The sequence below is a fragment of the Bos javanicus genome, chromosome 6 (assembly GCF_032452875.1).
Source record: "Bos javanicus breed banteng chromosome 6, ARS-OSU_banteng_1.0, whole genome shotgun sequence".
Taxonomy (NCBI): Eukaryota; Metazoa; Chordata; class Mammalia; order Artiodactyla; family Bovidae; genus Bos; species Bos javanicus.
Genome location: NC_083873.1, coordinates 17,742,781 through 17,759,210, shown reverse-complemented (window position 1 = coordinate 17,759,210; position 16,430 = coordinate 17,742,781). Strand labels below are relative to the sequence as shown.

Sequence of the window (16,430 nt, the reverse complement as noted above, 5' to 3'; positions counted from 1 at the left end):
GTTTCAGAACCCTGATGGGTACCAAAGAACATGGATGCTCAAATCCTTTATACTAAATGGCAAAGATGTAGCATGCAACCTATGCATACTCTCCCATTGGAGAAGGAAATGGCAACCCACTCCAGTGTTCTTGCCTGGAGAATCCCAGGGACGGGGAAGCCTGGTGGGCTGCAGTCCATGGGGTCGCACAGAGTCGGACACGACTGAAGCAACTTAGCAGCAGCAGCAGCAGCAGCAGATCACTTATATTAATAGAATCTAATTCAATGCAAAGGTTCTCTAAATAATTGCTAGCACTGCAAATTAAAATTTTGCGTTTTGGAATTCCCTAGAAATTTTTTTCTATTTTCAATCCGCAATTGGTTGAGTTGGAGGCTACAGATACAAAGAGCTGACTGTACCTCATTGCAGGAGGTAATATGTTCTTTGGTTCTGGATATTTTGAGGGTAAGGTATATTTGTTTGATTCATTAGAAATAGTGCATGTGTGTGTGTCTGTGTGTGTGTGTATGAGAGAGAGGGTATATTTCCCATCATTGTATTGTTCTTGTATTTTTCACTTAACAAGGACAGTTTTCTAAGTCAGAGCCTATGAAACTATTTTTTTTCTGTTGCCTATACAGTGTCTCCAGAGAAGGCAATGGCACCCCACTCCAGTACTCTTGCCTGGAAAATCCCATGGACGGAGGAGCCTGGTGGGCTGCAGTCCATGGGGTCGCACAGAGTCGGACACGACTGAAGTGACTTAGCAGCAGCAGCAGCATACAGTATTTCATAACATGAGATTACTTCACTATTAGCTTGTTCATTAAAGCTTGTTCATTCACTTATTTCACTCATTGAATAATTATATGCCAGGCACTGGATCCTCGGAAAATTATAAACAGTACTGCTATAAACATCCTTATGTAATTAAAAAAAAATTTACTTAATTATTTGGCTGGGCTGGGTCTTAGTTGTGGCATGTGGGATCTAGTTCCCTGACCAGGGATTTTTCTGCATTGGGAGCATGAAGTCAGCCACTGGACCACCAGGGAAGGCCCCACCCCTATGTACTTTTTTTTAGAAGAAGACTTTCCCATTGCTGAGTCATATATTTAGAAGCTGCACGTGGTGATTTTTAGATAAACAATGCGGCACAAAGTGAGAACTCAATAAATATTTGTTGCTTGAGTCAATGACTTCGGCACATTCAGAGTAGGAGTTATTATAAGAGCAAATAAGTACTACAGATATGTATGTTTTCCTAACTTAATCAGTATGTCTTATCACACCAAAGAAATATCTGTAAAACTTGATTTATAGTATGTGCTGCTTTAGAAAAAAAATCGACAGGAACGCAAATGCTAGCTCTGTCTCTCCTTTAGAACACTCAGCATTTTTGTTTTTGTAAGGTGATTAAATCAAGGACTTAGTAAACTTTGACTTATATGAACAACAAGGTTCAGTTGAAAAAAAGTCGCTCTTTCTGTGACATGGTCAAGTCAATGTTTTTCAAAACACAGAAATTGAGATGAATATATTGTTTTCTCATATGCTGCTAAAATTTTTTATTTATTTATTTTTGTCGTCCTTTATTTATTTACTGGGACTTCCTTGCTTTGCATGGGCTTTCTCTAGTGGCAACAAGCCAGGCTTACCCTTTCTTGCTGTGTGTCAGCTTCTCACTTCTTCTCCTGTTGCAGAACACCTGCTCTAGGCTCCCAGGCTTCAGTCGTTGCATCACTCAGGCTCAGCAGTTGCGATGTGAGGGCGCTAGGGCATGCGGTCTTAGCTGCTCTGAGGCATGTGGAATCTTCCCAGACCAGGGATCAAACCCATATCCCCTGCAATGGCAGGTGGATTCTTATTCACTGTGTCACCCTGGAAGTCCTCTCACATGTTGATAATATTGTTGTTGTTCAGTTGCTAAGTCGTACCCAACTCTTTGCAACCCCACGGACTGTAGCACACCAGGCTTCCCCGGCCCTCACCATCTCCCAGAGTTCACCCAAGTTCATGTCTATTGATCGGTGATGCTATCCAACCATCTCATCCTCTGCCGCCCTCTTCTCCTTTTGCATTCAATCTTTCCCAGCATCAGGTCTTTTCCAATGAGTTGACTCTTCACATCAGGTGGCCAAAGTATTGGAGCTTCAGCTTCAGCATCAGTCCTTCCAATGAGTATTCAGGGCTGATTTCTCTTAGGATTGGCTGGTTTTATCTCCTTGCAGTCCAAAGGACTCTCAAGAGTCTTCTCCATCACCACAGTTTGAAAGCATCAATTCTTCAGTGCTCAGCCTTCTTTATGGTACAACTCTCACATCAGTATGTGACTACTGGAAAGACCATAGCTTTGACTATACATACCTTTATTCGCAAAGTGATGTCTTTGTTTCTTAACTCTGTCTAGGTCTGTCATAGCCTTCCTTCCAAGAGGAAAGTGTCTTCTAATTTCATGGCTGCAGTCACCATCTGCAGTGATTTCGGAACCCAAGAAGAGAAAATCTATCACTGCTTCCACTTTTTCCCTTTCTATTTGCCATGAAGTGATGGGGCCAAACGCAATGATATTAGTTTTTTGAATGTTGAGTTTGAAGTCAGCTTTTTCACTCCCCTTCTTCACCGTTCATCAAGAGGCTCTTTAGTTCTTCTTCACTTTCTGCCATTAAAGTGGTGTCTGCATATTGGAGGTTGTTGATATTTCTCCCAGCAATCCTGATTCATCCAGCTTGTGATTCATCCAGCCTGGCAGTTTGTATGATGTACTCTGCATATAAGTTAAATAAACAGGGTGACAATATATATCATACAGCCTTGCATGAAATAGTCTTTTGATCTCTCTAGTTTTTCTTGAAGAGATGTCTAGTCTTTCCTTTTCTATTGTTTTCCTTATTTCTTTGCATTGTTCACTGAAGAAGGCCTTCTGATCTCTTCTTGCTATTCTCTGGAACTCTGCATTCAGTTTGGTATATCCTTCCCTTTCTCCCTTGCTTTTTGTTTCTCTTCTTTTCTCAGCTATTTGTAAAGCTTCCTCAGAAAAGCACTTTGCCTTCTTGCATTTCTTTTCCTTTGGGATGGGTTTGTTCACTGCCTTATGGACAATGGTACAAACCTCTGTACATAGTTCTTCAGGCACTCTGTCTACCAAATCTCGTTCCCTGAATATATTGGTCACCTCCACTGTGTACTCATAAGGGATTTGATCTAGGTCATACCTGGATGGCCTGGTCATTTTCCCCAATTTCTTTAATTTAAGCCTGAATTTTATGATAAGGAGCTGATGATCTGAGCCACAGTTGGCTCCAAGTCTTGTGTTTGCTGACTGTATAGAGCTTCTCCATCTTCGCCTGCAAAGAATGTAATCAATCTGATTTTGGTAATGATCATTTAGTGATGTCCATGTGTAGAGTCCTCTCTTGTGTTATTGGAAAAGGGTGTTTGCTATGATCAGTATGTTCTCTTAGCAAAACTCTGTTAGCCTTTGCCCTGCTTCATTTTGTACTCCAAGGACAAACTTGACTGTTACTCCAGGTATCTCTCAACACCCTGCTTCTGCATTCCAATATCTTATGATGAAAAAGACATTTTGGGGGGGGGTATTAGTTCTAGAAGGTCTTGTAGGTCTTCATAGAACTGCTCAACTTCCGCTTCTCCAGCATCAATCGTTGGGGCATAGACTTGGATTGCTGTGACGCTGAATGGTTTGCCTTGGAAACGAATTGAGATCATTCTGTCATTTTTGAGATTGCACCCAAGTACTACATTTCAGACTCTTTTGTTGAGTCTGAATGAGGGCTAGCCCATTTCTTCTATGGGATTCTTGCCCACAGTAGTAGATAAAATGGTCATCTGAAATAAATTAGCCCATTTTGGTCCATTTTAGTTCACTGATTCCTAAAATGTTGATGTTCACTCTTGCCATTTCCTGTGTGACCACATCCAATTTACCTTGATTCATGGACTTAACATGACAGATTCCTATGCAGTATTGTTCTTTATAGCATTGGATTTTACCTTCATCACCAGACACATCCACAGCTGAGCGTCATTTCCACTTTGGCCCAGCCACTTCATTCTTGCTGGAGCTATTAGTATTGGCCCTCCACTCTTCCCCAGTAGCACACTGGCCACCATCTGACCTGTGGGGCTCCTCTTCCGTGTCATATCTTTTTGCCTTTTTATGCTGTGCATGGGTTCTTGTGGCAAGAATACTGGAGGGGTTTGCCATTCCCTCCTCCAGTGGACCATGTTCTGTCAGAACTTTCCACTATGACCCGTCCGTCCTGGGTGGCCCTGAACGGCGTGGCTCCTAGCTTCACTGAGTTATGCAAGCACCTTCACCGCAGCAAGGTCGTGGCCCACGAAGCCTCCCAGGTTTGACAGTTGCCTCACTTGGGAGTTGTGGTGTGAGGGCTCTAGGGCATGCGGGCTTCAGCAGTTGTGGCATGCGGGCTTCGTTGCTCTGAGGCATGTGTACTCTTCCTGGACCAGGGATCAAACCCCTGTCCCTTGCATTGGCAGGAGCGTTTTTATCATCTGTACCATCAGGGAAGTCCTCTCGTATGTTAATAAAGAGTACAATGGAAAAACTTCATGGAACTCTGTCACAATTATATTATTACTTTTACTAGAGAATATTGAAGTGGTATAATAAAATCACTTAATTATTTATTTCAGAATATTTAAACTGAGACACAATAGTAATTACACATACAAAAGCACCCATTAACCAGTCTCCCATACATTCAGTGACCTTTGTATGACAGAGCTACAGGATTTCCATCTGCAACAAGACACATCGGATGGTTAGCCTTCTTTTGAGCTTTTTTACTTTACTCATGTACATAGTAGAGAAGGCAATGGCACCCCACTCCAGTACTCCTGCCTGGAAAATCCCATGGATGGAGGAGCCTGGAAGGCTGCAGTCCATGGGGTAGCTGAGGGTCGGACACGACTGAGTGACTTCACTTTCACTTTTCACTTTCCTGCATTGGAGAAGGAAATGGCAACCCACTTCAGTGTTCTTGCCTGGAGAATCCCAGGGACAGGGGAGCCTGGTGGGCTGCCATGGACACGACTGAAGTGACTTAGCAGCAGCAGCAGCATGTACATAGACCCCAAAGCCCACAACATTAGTTTTTGAGATCTGCAGAAAATCTTATTTAAACATATTTCTACAATGTCTGAACATTTGGGTCATAAAGTAGGGAATAGGTGGACTACTACTCAAACTCTGCCCGTGGCTACACATTTCAATCTAGTCCTTCTGTGTTATCAGTGGACAGGACACCCAAGCCTCTGGTTACATCTGCGATTGTCTGTAAAAACTGTTAGTTTGAATTTCTATTTACTTTGCATCCTAGCAAACCAATCCATTTGCTAGTGCCTTCTGGGCAAAATGCCTGGGTTTTATAAAAAAAAAAAAAAAAAAAAAAAACAACAAATTCCTATTGAAAAGGAAACATAAGCCCAAGGAAAATAAATTTCGATTGTTGGTGTTCTCTTCTGGAGTTCTTACCTTTCTGTACCTTGAAATGTACATTTTCCACAACAGTGATGTTGAACTTCTGGTTAATTTCAGGAGCATTTTCATTTCAGGGACTCTCCACTAGTGACAACATGATAGAGTTTTCTGTTTTGGGACTGTTAGGCATGGTTTGTTTGTTTGGTTTTCTGTTACCATCCTGTTTAATTACCATAAACAGATGATTGTTTACCTCCACGATTTCTGCACTGGGCACTACGACATGCCTCTGGATTATTTCTGTTGATTATATGGAATCACCCATAAGCCACTGCAAATCCTAAACATAATTACCCTGTCCTAAAGTAGAAATTAACATAAAACATAGCTGTCAATTAAATTCAATAAAGATTTGGCCAAATTCCCTCTGATTTCATCCTACTTGGAATCTGAGGCGGTGATCCTTTACTCTGAAAACTGCCCAGCAGGTGTATGTATGAATAGCAACTCCAAAAAATGCAGAGCCTTGACCATTTTAAAGAAGGCAACACCCCTTCTAAAAACATAACTGCTGAATTCATCAAAGAAACCTCACCCTATGCCTTGTGCTCCAAAAACCTGCGGAAAAGCGCAGTGTTCAGCTGAGCAAAGAAATACTCTTCCACTGTTTATTTTGGTTACTGTTTTTCATCCTTAACGAGAAGCAAATCAATTAAGAGGACTTACGACACTGTAGTTAGTCACCTAAGGGAAAGTATTATTAGCCTCATTAACTTGGAGAATCCTTCCAGCTCACATCTAGAGTTAATCATCGTACGGACCCACGACTAACCCTGCCGGGCAATCCTGTGACATGCGGAAACCCCACCTCTTTGACCTAGGCCGGGGCAATACCCCGTGAGTAACCGCTGGTGCCCCAAGTCCACTCGCGCGGACAGGAAGCAGTTCCCGAAAAAGGCGAAGTGCGGGGGTGGGGGACGTCTTCCCGGCCCAACCCTTGAAAGTTGCAGGGAGTGGCACCCCAAGAACTTTGGCAGATCGTTCTTTGTCGCCGCCGCTCAGGGAGGTCGGCTCCAGCTTTCCCTGCCTGAGCCAATCTGCCCTGCCTGCCAAGCCCCTCCTTCCCTGCACCTTTAAGGGCTGGGAGAAGAGAGTGTCGGCTGAGGTTCCCTTCTTAAGAAGTCGCACCGGTTTTTCGAGCTCCGCTCTGCGCCCGGGGAGCCACGGCAGCGGGGAGCGGGCGCCTCCGAGTGAGTCACTGTTTGGAAATGGAGTGGGCGGGCAAGGGTGTGAGAGAATGAATGATGTCAGGAGCGCGCAGGGCGGCGGGCGGGGAGAGCGGGCCGCGGGGCCGCGGTAAACACGGAGCGCCGCGCAGCGGGCCGAGCGGGGAGACCCCGCCCTCGGCGCGCACGGAGCCTTTCTCGGCCGCACGAGCCCGGCCGGTGCTGCAGCGCCGCCGAGAGCGGCCTCGGAGGCGGCAGCCGCGGGAGCGACCCGGAGAGCGGCTTGCTTGGTGGGGCCGAGGCAGGAGAGGGCTAGACCCCCGAGCAAACTTTGCAGGGGCTTCAGCCGGGGCCGGCTGCGGCAGCCAGCTCGGGCCCCTAGCGGAGCCCGGCCCGGGAGCTAGTGCCTCGGGCTGGGAAGGTCTGGAGCCCCAGCTGAGAGCGGGTAAGGAGCACCCGAGGGGCCGGGGAGGAGGATGGGCTGGAAAAGCGGCGCGGCGCGGGGAAGGGAGGGTGGACTGCGAACGCGGACGTGGCTCTAATTCGGCCCCCAGTCGCCCCGCCCCAGGGCATCCTTCCTTGATTTTGCCTGGTAGAGGATGGAAGTGTGTCTTCGTCTCCTTGCTCCGAGCGTTCAACTCATTCATTTGCAGTCATTGCGGGTAACTTGGTCCTGGCGGTGAAAGGACCCAGATTGAATCGTAGGTTGTCCAGAGCCACTCTGGAGGTCAGGGCTGAAGTTCCGGAGCTGGAGGAGGGACTGTCTTGAAGCTTCTTTGAGAGGCACTTACCGATGATGTGTGAACAGTAAGAGCCCAGGTCTGGGCTGCCCGCACTGAAACCTTTCAACATTCGGCATTCCAGAGTTACTCCTTTGGAAAGGGAGGTCTGGTGTTTCAGCGCACGTAGGTCGGAGCGGACCTGCCTACTTCTTTGAGGTAAGGATAGTTAATAGCCCGCGGCAATGCCTTAAAACAACTCTAATGTCAGGTTCTGTCATTTTTTTTTATATCAACCTTTACCATTCTGTTTCGTCTTGCTTGCTCTAATAAGACCATAACATCATTTTGACACGTATGTTAAATTTTTGAAGAGATTCGGTTGTTTAGTGTCTCTGGGTAGGCGTGGATTTTGAACTTTTAAAATCCTTGGTTTTACTCCTAGTCTCATCTATTATCGGTGGGTTCTCAGTTACATTAAACACTCGGAACCAGGAAAACGGGACTGTAATTACTTCAGAGGCTAGTAATGAGGATTAAAGCTCAGAAGACCTGTCATGATGTCTGGCGTGAAGCCGACCTCAACGAATTTTAACTGTTCATGTATAAAGAGTGTGTTCCAGCTGGCATAGGTAATCATCAATTAATTTCCACAACATTTCCTACTTACAGACCTGGTGGGTTGAGGTTTAGCGTGTGAAATCCTTTGGCAGGTTCCTCAGAGTGTGGTGACCACTTCAGGAAGTTAAATGCTTCCTTGTGGATACCCGTAAGATTTGGTGTGTGTGCGTGTGTTAGTCGCCCAGTCGTGGCCCACTCTTTGCGACCCCATGGACTATAACCCGCCAGGCTTCTCTGTCCATGGAATTCTCCAGGCAAGAATGCTGGAGTAGGTAGCCATTCCTTCCCTGCTCCAAGGGATCTTCCTGACCCAGGAATCGAACCCAGGTCTTCCGCATTGCAGGCGGTTTTCAGGAAGTTAAACGCTTCCTTGTGGATACCAGAAAGATTTGGGGTTCCCACGCCATATTGGGGAAACTGCCATTCACTGTTTAAACAGAGTCAGAGCAGTGGCTGAAAGTGACAAATGGAATTTGGAGTTAGATTGGATGTGTGGAGAACTCTCTACTTTACCCTTAACTGGTTGTTTTTTTTTTTTTTTTGGTCTTAAAAATAATCAGTACAAAAACATAGTCCTTTCCTTCCTTGCTTTGCTGCTTGTCTTACTTCACAGTAGTCTTCTGGTTGAAGTGTTATTTTTTTTTTTTAATGAGTTAATGTTTAATTTGATTTCTCTAGTTTCATTTTTAAGCAGAGCTGGTTGACTTATGAACATGGAGAGAAACACTTGGACACCTTTGGGTTACTGCCTCTTGTCCTCGGTTTTCTCTTTTCACAGAATTTTATAAAAGCCTCTAGGAAATATTTGGAGGGATAGGAGCATTTGTTCAGGTGTTATATTAAAAACATTTGTTTTTACCATATCTACAACAACTTTTAGGGTCAAAGGTCACAGGGAATCCTCCCCACCCCCAGTGTGATGTAGAGATCTGGTCACCAGAACCCAGAAGACCTAAGGCTATCTGGGTGGTAACTTACTGGCTGTGTTGTTACTTTGAGCAGTTTACTTAAACTCTCTGGAATTCTTGTGGGACATTTAAATGAAATACAGGGAAAAAATAGAAATAATCTTACATCTATGCAAATTGACATTGGAATACAAATGAGAATATTTTTTCATGCTTAACCTTTATTCATTTCAAGAAGCTTTAAAAAGTTTGCAATTTATAACAATAGAAAACTATTACAATCGGTATTTTGACATCAGATATAGGAAGCTATGCACTTACTGTTTGTTTTGTTGCTAAGCCATGTCCGGCTCTCTGCGACCCCATGGACTGTAACCTGCCAGGCTGCTCTGTCCATGAGATTTCCCAGGCAAGAATACTGGAGTGGACTGCCATTTCCTTCTCCACAAATGAGAACTTTTAAAAAAAGTGATACTTTGAAGTGAGATGTTGTTTTCTTTTTAAAAAAGGAAGAATTACTGAGAAATCTAGACAGTTTCAGTCTAGACTAGCCTACTCACTTTTATCCAATTCCCCTGTGGGGGATTTGAAGCCTCCATCCTGAACTATAATTATCAGGTATTTGTTCAGTTGGTGAATGTTTAGTGAGCAGCTACTATATTCCAGCCACTGTGCTAGGTACTAGCAATGCTAAGATGACAGAGGCACTGTAACTGGCTTTCAGTCTGGTAGAAATAGCCCCTAAGCTTTGATTATGGAGAGGAAGAAAGAGAGAAGGGTAGGGAATTGGAAGGAAACCAGAAGTGACTACACCATGATAGGCTGCCTTCCACTGATAATTTGAGGTCTATTGTGACTTCATTTTCACTTTTCACTTTCATGCATTGGAGAAGGAAATGGCAACCCACTCCAGTATTCTTGCCTGGAGAATCCCAGGGATGGCAGAGCCTGGTGAGCTGCTGTCTATGGGGTTGCACAGAGTCAAACTTAAGTTTTAAGTCACTGAAGTGACTTACAGCAGCAGCAGCTATCTAAAGTATGCTGAATTGGGGCTCATAAGCTATGAGGCTGAACAATGTAAGTATGCTTTGCTTTACCCAGTAAAAATATTATAGACAAATTTAGCTGTTAAATAATTTTAAACATATCAGAGCAGACTTGTTTAAATGAAATCTAAGGGGTAAAATCGGTTCAACCAAGATTTACTTACTGTGAGGAAAGAAAGCACTGTTTTAAATTTTAAGAGAGTAATCACTGTGTGTGAATAGTATTTCAATTTATTTTTCCTCATAAGTAGTATATAACTAAAAAAAAAAAAAAAGTAGTGTGTTGCTTGTAGAGGTTTAAGTACAAGGTAATCAAATCAGCCACCACCCAGAAAATTCTTAGTGTTATGTTCTTAAATCCTTTCTGACCTGTATTGCACTTACTCTGAGCCAGGCAATGTGCCAGTTACTTTATATATTTAGGATCCCCTGTTATGCTCACCCCAACCCTATGAGTTAGGTATGATTATGGAGGAAAAGGCTGATTTAGAGAAATTAACTTTCCTAAAGTTACACAACTAGAAAATTATTCTCTACGAAATTGGTTTGTTTTCTAACTTTTTTTTTTAAATCCCCATCCAAATATGGATGGCTCTATATCACTAAAATATATGCTTAAACAACATCTTTTATAGTTTTCGGTTGAATGACTGCATCTCAAGCAGTTCCCTATTGTTGGACAGTTAGTTTCCAGTTTTCACTATTTTAAACAACTCTGCAGTAAATATTCTTCTGGCTGTATCTGTGTGTAATTCATGATTATTTTAGTCATTTTGCATTTTAAAAAGTGAATTTTGATCTTTAATTTATGTGCCTTTTTTTTCCCCCACCATATTCAGGATTAGAAAACTTTCTCCTTTCTCTTTAAACTTTGTTTTAATTTCTATGTTCCTTTAGTGTTTCTCATAAGATTTCAGCAGTAGGATCAACATTCTCTGTGGAGCTGCACAATAGGTCCATAGCTCATTACCCAGGGGATTTATCTGATGAAAATGGAACACAGAGGCTTTCTTAAAGAACTATTTGTGTTTGTATTATTGCTATTAGACAGAAAGCTGAACTTTTATGGGGAAATATAGCAGAATGGAGTAGTACTGACTTTGCCAGACAGAAAAGAATTAAAAAAAAACTTATTGAAGGAGAGTTGATCAACAGTGTTGTGTTAATTTCTGCTGTACAGCAGAGTGACTGAGTTATACATATTTATTCTTTTTCATATTCTTTTCCGTTATGGTTTATCGCAGGATATTGAATATAGGTTTCTGTGCTATATAGCAGGACCTTATTGTCTGTCTCTCCTATATGTAATAAATTGTGCTGTTAATCCCAAACTCCCAATCCTTCCTTTCCCTACCTAGCTCCTTCCATGGCAATCACAAATCTGTAATTTATGTCTTTGAGTCTGTTTCTGTTCTGTAGATATGTGCATTTGCATCTTATTTTAGATTCTACGTATAAGTGGTATCATATGGTGTTTGTCTTTCTCTTTCTGACTTTTTGCTTGGTATGATCATCTCTAGGTTCATCTCTGTTGCTGCAAATAGTATTATTTTATTCTTGTTATAGCTGAGTAATATTCCATTGTAAATATGTGTCACATATTCTTTAGCCATTCTTCTGTCAATGGACATTTAGGTTGCTTCCATGTCTTGGCTATTGTAAATAGTGCTGCTGTGAGTGTGTATCTCAGAAAAGAAATTCAGGTTCTACACATATTTCAGAAAAGAAATTCTGCTTCTACAGTTTACATCATTGGTACTTAGTAGGATAGGCAGATTACGTTTTGCAGATATTACATTTAGCAGATTTATCACCAGGTTTAGAATAAGCTCTTTCATTTTTAAATAGGTCATCTTTAAAGAAAATCTTAGAGACTTCCCTGGTGGTCAAGTGGTTAAGACTCCCTGCTTCCAATGCAGAGGGTGCAAGTTTGATCCCTGTTTGGGGAGTTAAGATCCCACATGCTGTGCGGCCAAAAAAAGAAAATCTTAGACATTTGTTCTTTAATCTCTTAAAAAGTGTATCATTGCTAAGACATTTTCCAGTTGATTTAATGAAAGTGCCAAAAAAAATCCGTTAGCTAGCTTTCATTATAGGTATAAAGCATATGTTCATTTAAACATTTCTCGAGTTTTATTATAATATCACACTGTCTTTGCTACTCTGAGTCATACTTTTTTCTTTTGGGTTTATATTTCCATATCCAACGCACATTACCTTACCCTCATGATTTTGATAAAGGATATTGGAAAATGAGTACTATTCAATTCAACCATTTTATATAGAAACTCAGATCAGTTCAATTTATTAATTCCTAACAATAATTATTAATTCAAAGCAGAATTTAAAGAAACAGCTAATAAAATTACAGTATAAATAGGATAATCCGTTATTTGATGATTGGTTTTCCTGCTGTAAAACCCTATATGATCATTTGCTTGCAGTTTAAAATTCAGCCTCAGAATTTTGTCACTTGGGACAAAATTAGTGATAAAACATTTTTATCACTGTTAGCTTGATAGTGTCACTTGAAACTTTCAAACAAACTTGTACACGTTTAGTTTCTTTTTTAAAGCAACATTAGCTGGATTGAGTGTTTGTCTTATGTTTACATGATTTCTTTCAGTGAATCCCTTGTACTCTTTAAAAAGAATAAAACCACATAATAAAAGTGTTAAAGAGAAGGGCATAAAAGGAGATGAAAGATCATTTTGAGGCCAAAGTGTCAGGAAAGACAGCTAGTTACTGAAAGTCAAATGAAGTAAAAGACTGGAAAGGCCCTTCAGGTCAGTGTCATTTCTCCACCTGGTAGCGCCTGTGCTGAGCTCTTTTGTTGTTGTGGTTCAGTCGCTAAGTAGTGTCGGATTCTTTGCGACCCCATGGACTGCAGCACACCAGGTTCCTCTGTCCCCCTCTGTCTCCCAGAGTTTGTTCAGATTCGTGTCCATTGAGCTGATGATGCTCTCTAACCATCTCATCCTCTGCCACCCACTTCTTGTTTTGCCTTTAATCTTTCTCAGCGTGAAGGTCTTTTCCAATGATCCAGCTTTTTGCATCAGGTGGCCAAAATATTGAAGCTTCAGCTTCAGCAACTGTCCTTCCAGAGCTTCATTTAGGGCAGAAAGAGAGATACCCAAATGTTAGGGCTTGGCCTCAGGCAAAATTGTGAAATTAAGCTGAAATACTCACCGTAGGGTATCCTTAACTCTAAGTTTGCCTGACAGGACTTGCTTACACAAGAAAGTGCTTGATAAATACCTGTATAAGGGGAAATTGCAATCCAATTGAAACTGTGGACCTGGAAGCACCATATTTATGAAAAACTAGGACTGATTCAAAATTGGGAGGAGAGTATACGTCAAGGCTATATATTGCCACCCTGCTTATTTACTTTAAATGCAGAGTACATCATGTGAAATGCCAGGCTGGATGAAGCACATGCTGGAATCAAGATTTCTGGGAGAAATAATCAACAACCTCAGGTATGCAGATGATAACATTCTAATGGCAGAAAGGGAAGAGGAACTAAAGAGACTCTTGATGAGGGTTAAAGAGGAGACTGAAAAAGCTGGCTTTAAACTCAACAATCAAAAAACTAACATCATGGCATCCGGTCCCATCAATTCTTGGCAAATAGATGGAGAAAAAGTGGAAACTGACAGACTTTATTTTCTTGGGCTCTAAAATCACTGTGGATGGTGACTGAAGCCATGAAATTAAAAGATGCCTGTTCCTTGGAAGAAAAGCTATGACAAACCTAGACAGCGTATTAAAAAGCAGAGACATTACTTTGCCAACAAAAGTTTGTATAGTCAAAGCTATGGTTTTTCCAGTAGTCATGTACGAATGTGAAAGTTGGACCATGAAGAAAGCTGAGCACTGACGAATTGATGCTCTTGAACTGTGGTGCTGGAGAAACTCTTTTAAAATCCCTTGGACACAAAGGAGATCAAACCAATCAATCCTAATGGAAATCAACCCTGAATATTCATTGGAAGGACTGATGCTGAAGCTCCAATACTTTGGCCACCTGATATGAAGAGCCGACTCATTGGAAAAGACTCTGATGCTGGGAAAGAATGAGGGTAGGAGGAGAAGGTGGTGACAAAGGAGGAGATGGTTGGATCACATCACTGACTCTATGGACGTGAGTTTGAGCACACTCCAGGAGATAGTGAAGGACAGGGAAGCCTGACATACTGCAGTCCATGCGGTTGCAAAGAGTCGGACATGACTTAGTGACTGAGCAACAACAACGGGAGATGAGTATCAACTCAAGAGTTTAATCACCTCTTTTTTGGTTTTGTTTTATTTATTTATTTATGACTGCGCTGGGTCTTTGTTGCTACTTGCGGGCTTTCTCTGGTTGCTGTAAGCTGGGGCTGCTCTCTAGTTGCGGTGCCTGGGCTTTTCTTTGTGGTGGTTTCTCTTGCTGTACAGGCTCTAAGCAAGTGGGCTTCAGTAGTTGCGGCTCACAGGCTCTTAGAGCTCAGGCTCAGCAGTCGTGGCTCACGGGCTTAGCTGCTCCTCCGCGGGTGGGACCTTCCTGGACCAGGGATCGAGCCCTTGTCCCCTGCATTGGGAGGTGGATTCTTAACCACTGGACCACTAAGGAAGTCCCTTTAAATAACCTCTTTTCAATGAAGATGATTAGAAATGCAAAATACTCGATGAGTCAAACTTTGTGAAAAAAGCTTTTCCATAAATGGGAGGGACTCGAGGGAGGAGTTGCCCTGGAGATGGGAAAACAGATATGAAAAGAAAGATGCAGATGTGCCAAAGGCAGATTCTGTGTCCCTTGGGAAGACATACCTAATCCCAAGGCTTGCTCCTGCTGTTGAAACTGGGATCACATGTGATCCTGGACGATCTGGCCTCCCAGGAGTGAAAATGCATGTTAGGGGCCTCTCTGACCTGCTCGGCTGATGAGAACCATCCTGGGAAATACCTCTTAACATGAACCCCTCCCAGATGGGCTAAGGATACTTTTCCTTACCTGTGAGTACTTTAAGTAGGTAGTCTGACCTGACTAGAGAAAGTGTGAGGGAATGAGTTTTCCTTTAGGGGTAGGAAAAAATGTTAATGAATAAGTGGTTTTGGATCAGGCGTCACTTAGCTAACTGGGTTGCCAAGGTAGCAGCCCACCTCCAGTGAGAAGAGAAGACCTTTCAGGAAAAGACTGGCAGCAGTAGCTGAAAATGAAGCTGAACCTTTAAGACAGAGAGATGCCCAATGCTGACCTAGACAGCATATTAAAAAGCAGAGACATTACTTTGCCAACAAAGGTCCGTCTAGTCAAGGCTGTGGTTTTTCCAGTAGTCATGTATGAATGTGAGAGTTGGACTATAAAGAAAGCTGAGCGCCACAGAATTGATGCTTTTGAAGTGTGGTGTTGGAGAAGACTCTTGAGAGTCTCTTGGACTGCAAGGAGATCCAACCAGTCCATCCTAAAGGAGATCAGTCCTGGGTGTTCATTGGAAGGACTGATGCTGAAGCTGAAGCTCCAATACTTTGGCCACCTGATGCGAAGAGCTGACTCATTTGAAAAGACCCTGATGCTGGGAAAGATTGAAGGCGGGAGAAGGGGATGACAGAGAATGAGATGGTTGGATGGCATCACCAACTCAATGGAGATGAGTTTGGGTAAACTCTGGGAGTTGGTGATGGACAGGGAGGCCTGGCTTGCTGTGGTCCATGTGGTCGCAAAGAGTCAGACATGACTGAGCGACTGAACTAAACTGAACGAGTTGGTTCTCCAAGTTTCACCAGACACAGAAGCAAGAGATAGTGCAGTGAAATAGTGATGGTTAAACAATGTTGAGTACTCTTGAGTTAGGTTCTAGAGAAGATTAAATCACATTCTCTATCTTCAGGCAGCCCTGCACAATAGAAATTATATTCTCTCCACTGTGGAAGTAGGGAAACAATTTAGAAAGGTCAATGTGCTCAAGGCTGCGAAGCTGGAAGGCCGAGGAGCAGGGCCCGCTGATTCTCATGCCCACGCTCTGCCCAGTAATCTCCCTCGGTGTTCTGTAATCTCTCCTCTCGCTTTGGAGATACAGCAGGTTTGCAGGTTTGAGGTTTGAGGGATTTATTTTGATACATGGTTGTGTCTACCACCCCATCTCCTGGAATGTTTCTCTGGTCTGTGCTGCCTTCAGGCCGTGAAGTAACATCAGAGAGACGAAGGCCCCATAGGCTTACTCAGGCCAGCTTGGGTTGATTAATGACCCAGAAACACCCCTTACCATCAGGTGACGTATGAGCAACTTCCTGTGATGAATCTTCATTTCCTGGGTGTGAAAGGGGACTAAGATAGTATTTACTTCCTGAGGTAAGTATGAATCATACTACTTTATGTGTGTAAAACACTGAGGCTAATGCTCGGTTCATTGTTAATATTTGGTGGCTCAGCCATCACTTTTCTGCATATAGACTCTATTTCTCACTTTTAAAACAAAGGA

At 42.7% G+C, this 16,430-nt stretch overlaps 1 protein-coding gene across 8 annotated transcripts in view; it reads left to right on the top strand.

Annotated features, from left to right (window-relative positions):
- The first annotated feature begins 6,610 nt into the window (after positions 1-6,610).
- SGMS2 (sphingomyelin synthase 2) overlaps positions 6,611-16,430 on the top strand; it is a 98,570-nt gene continuing 88,750 nt past the window's right edge. For 2 of the 8 annotated variants that reach the window (XM_061419434.1, XM_061419435.1), the window contains exon 1: positions 7,031-7,117. The gene's annotated coding sequence lies outside the window, so the exon portion shown is untranslated. Of the gene's footprint in view, positions 6,697-7,030; positions 7,611-15,489; positions 16,301-16,430 lie in introns of those variants that run through there. The other 6 variants (XM_061419436.1, XM_061419437.1, XM_061419439.1 and 3 more) reach the window with 5 other exon arrangements.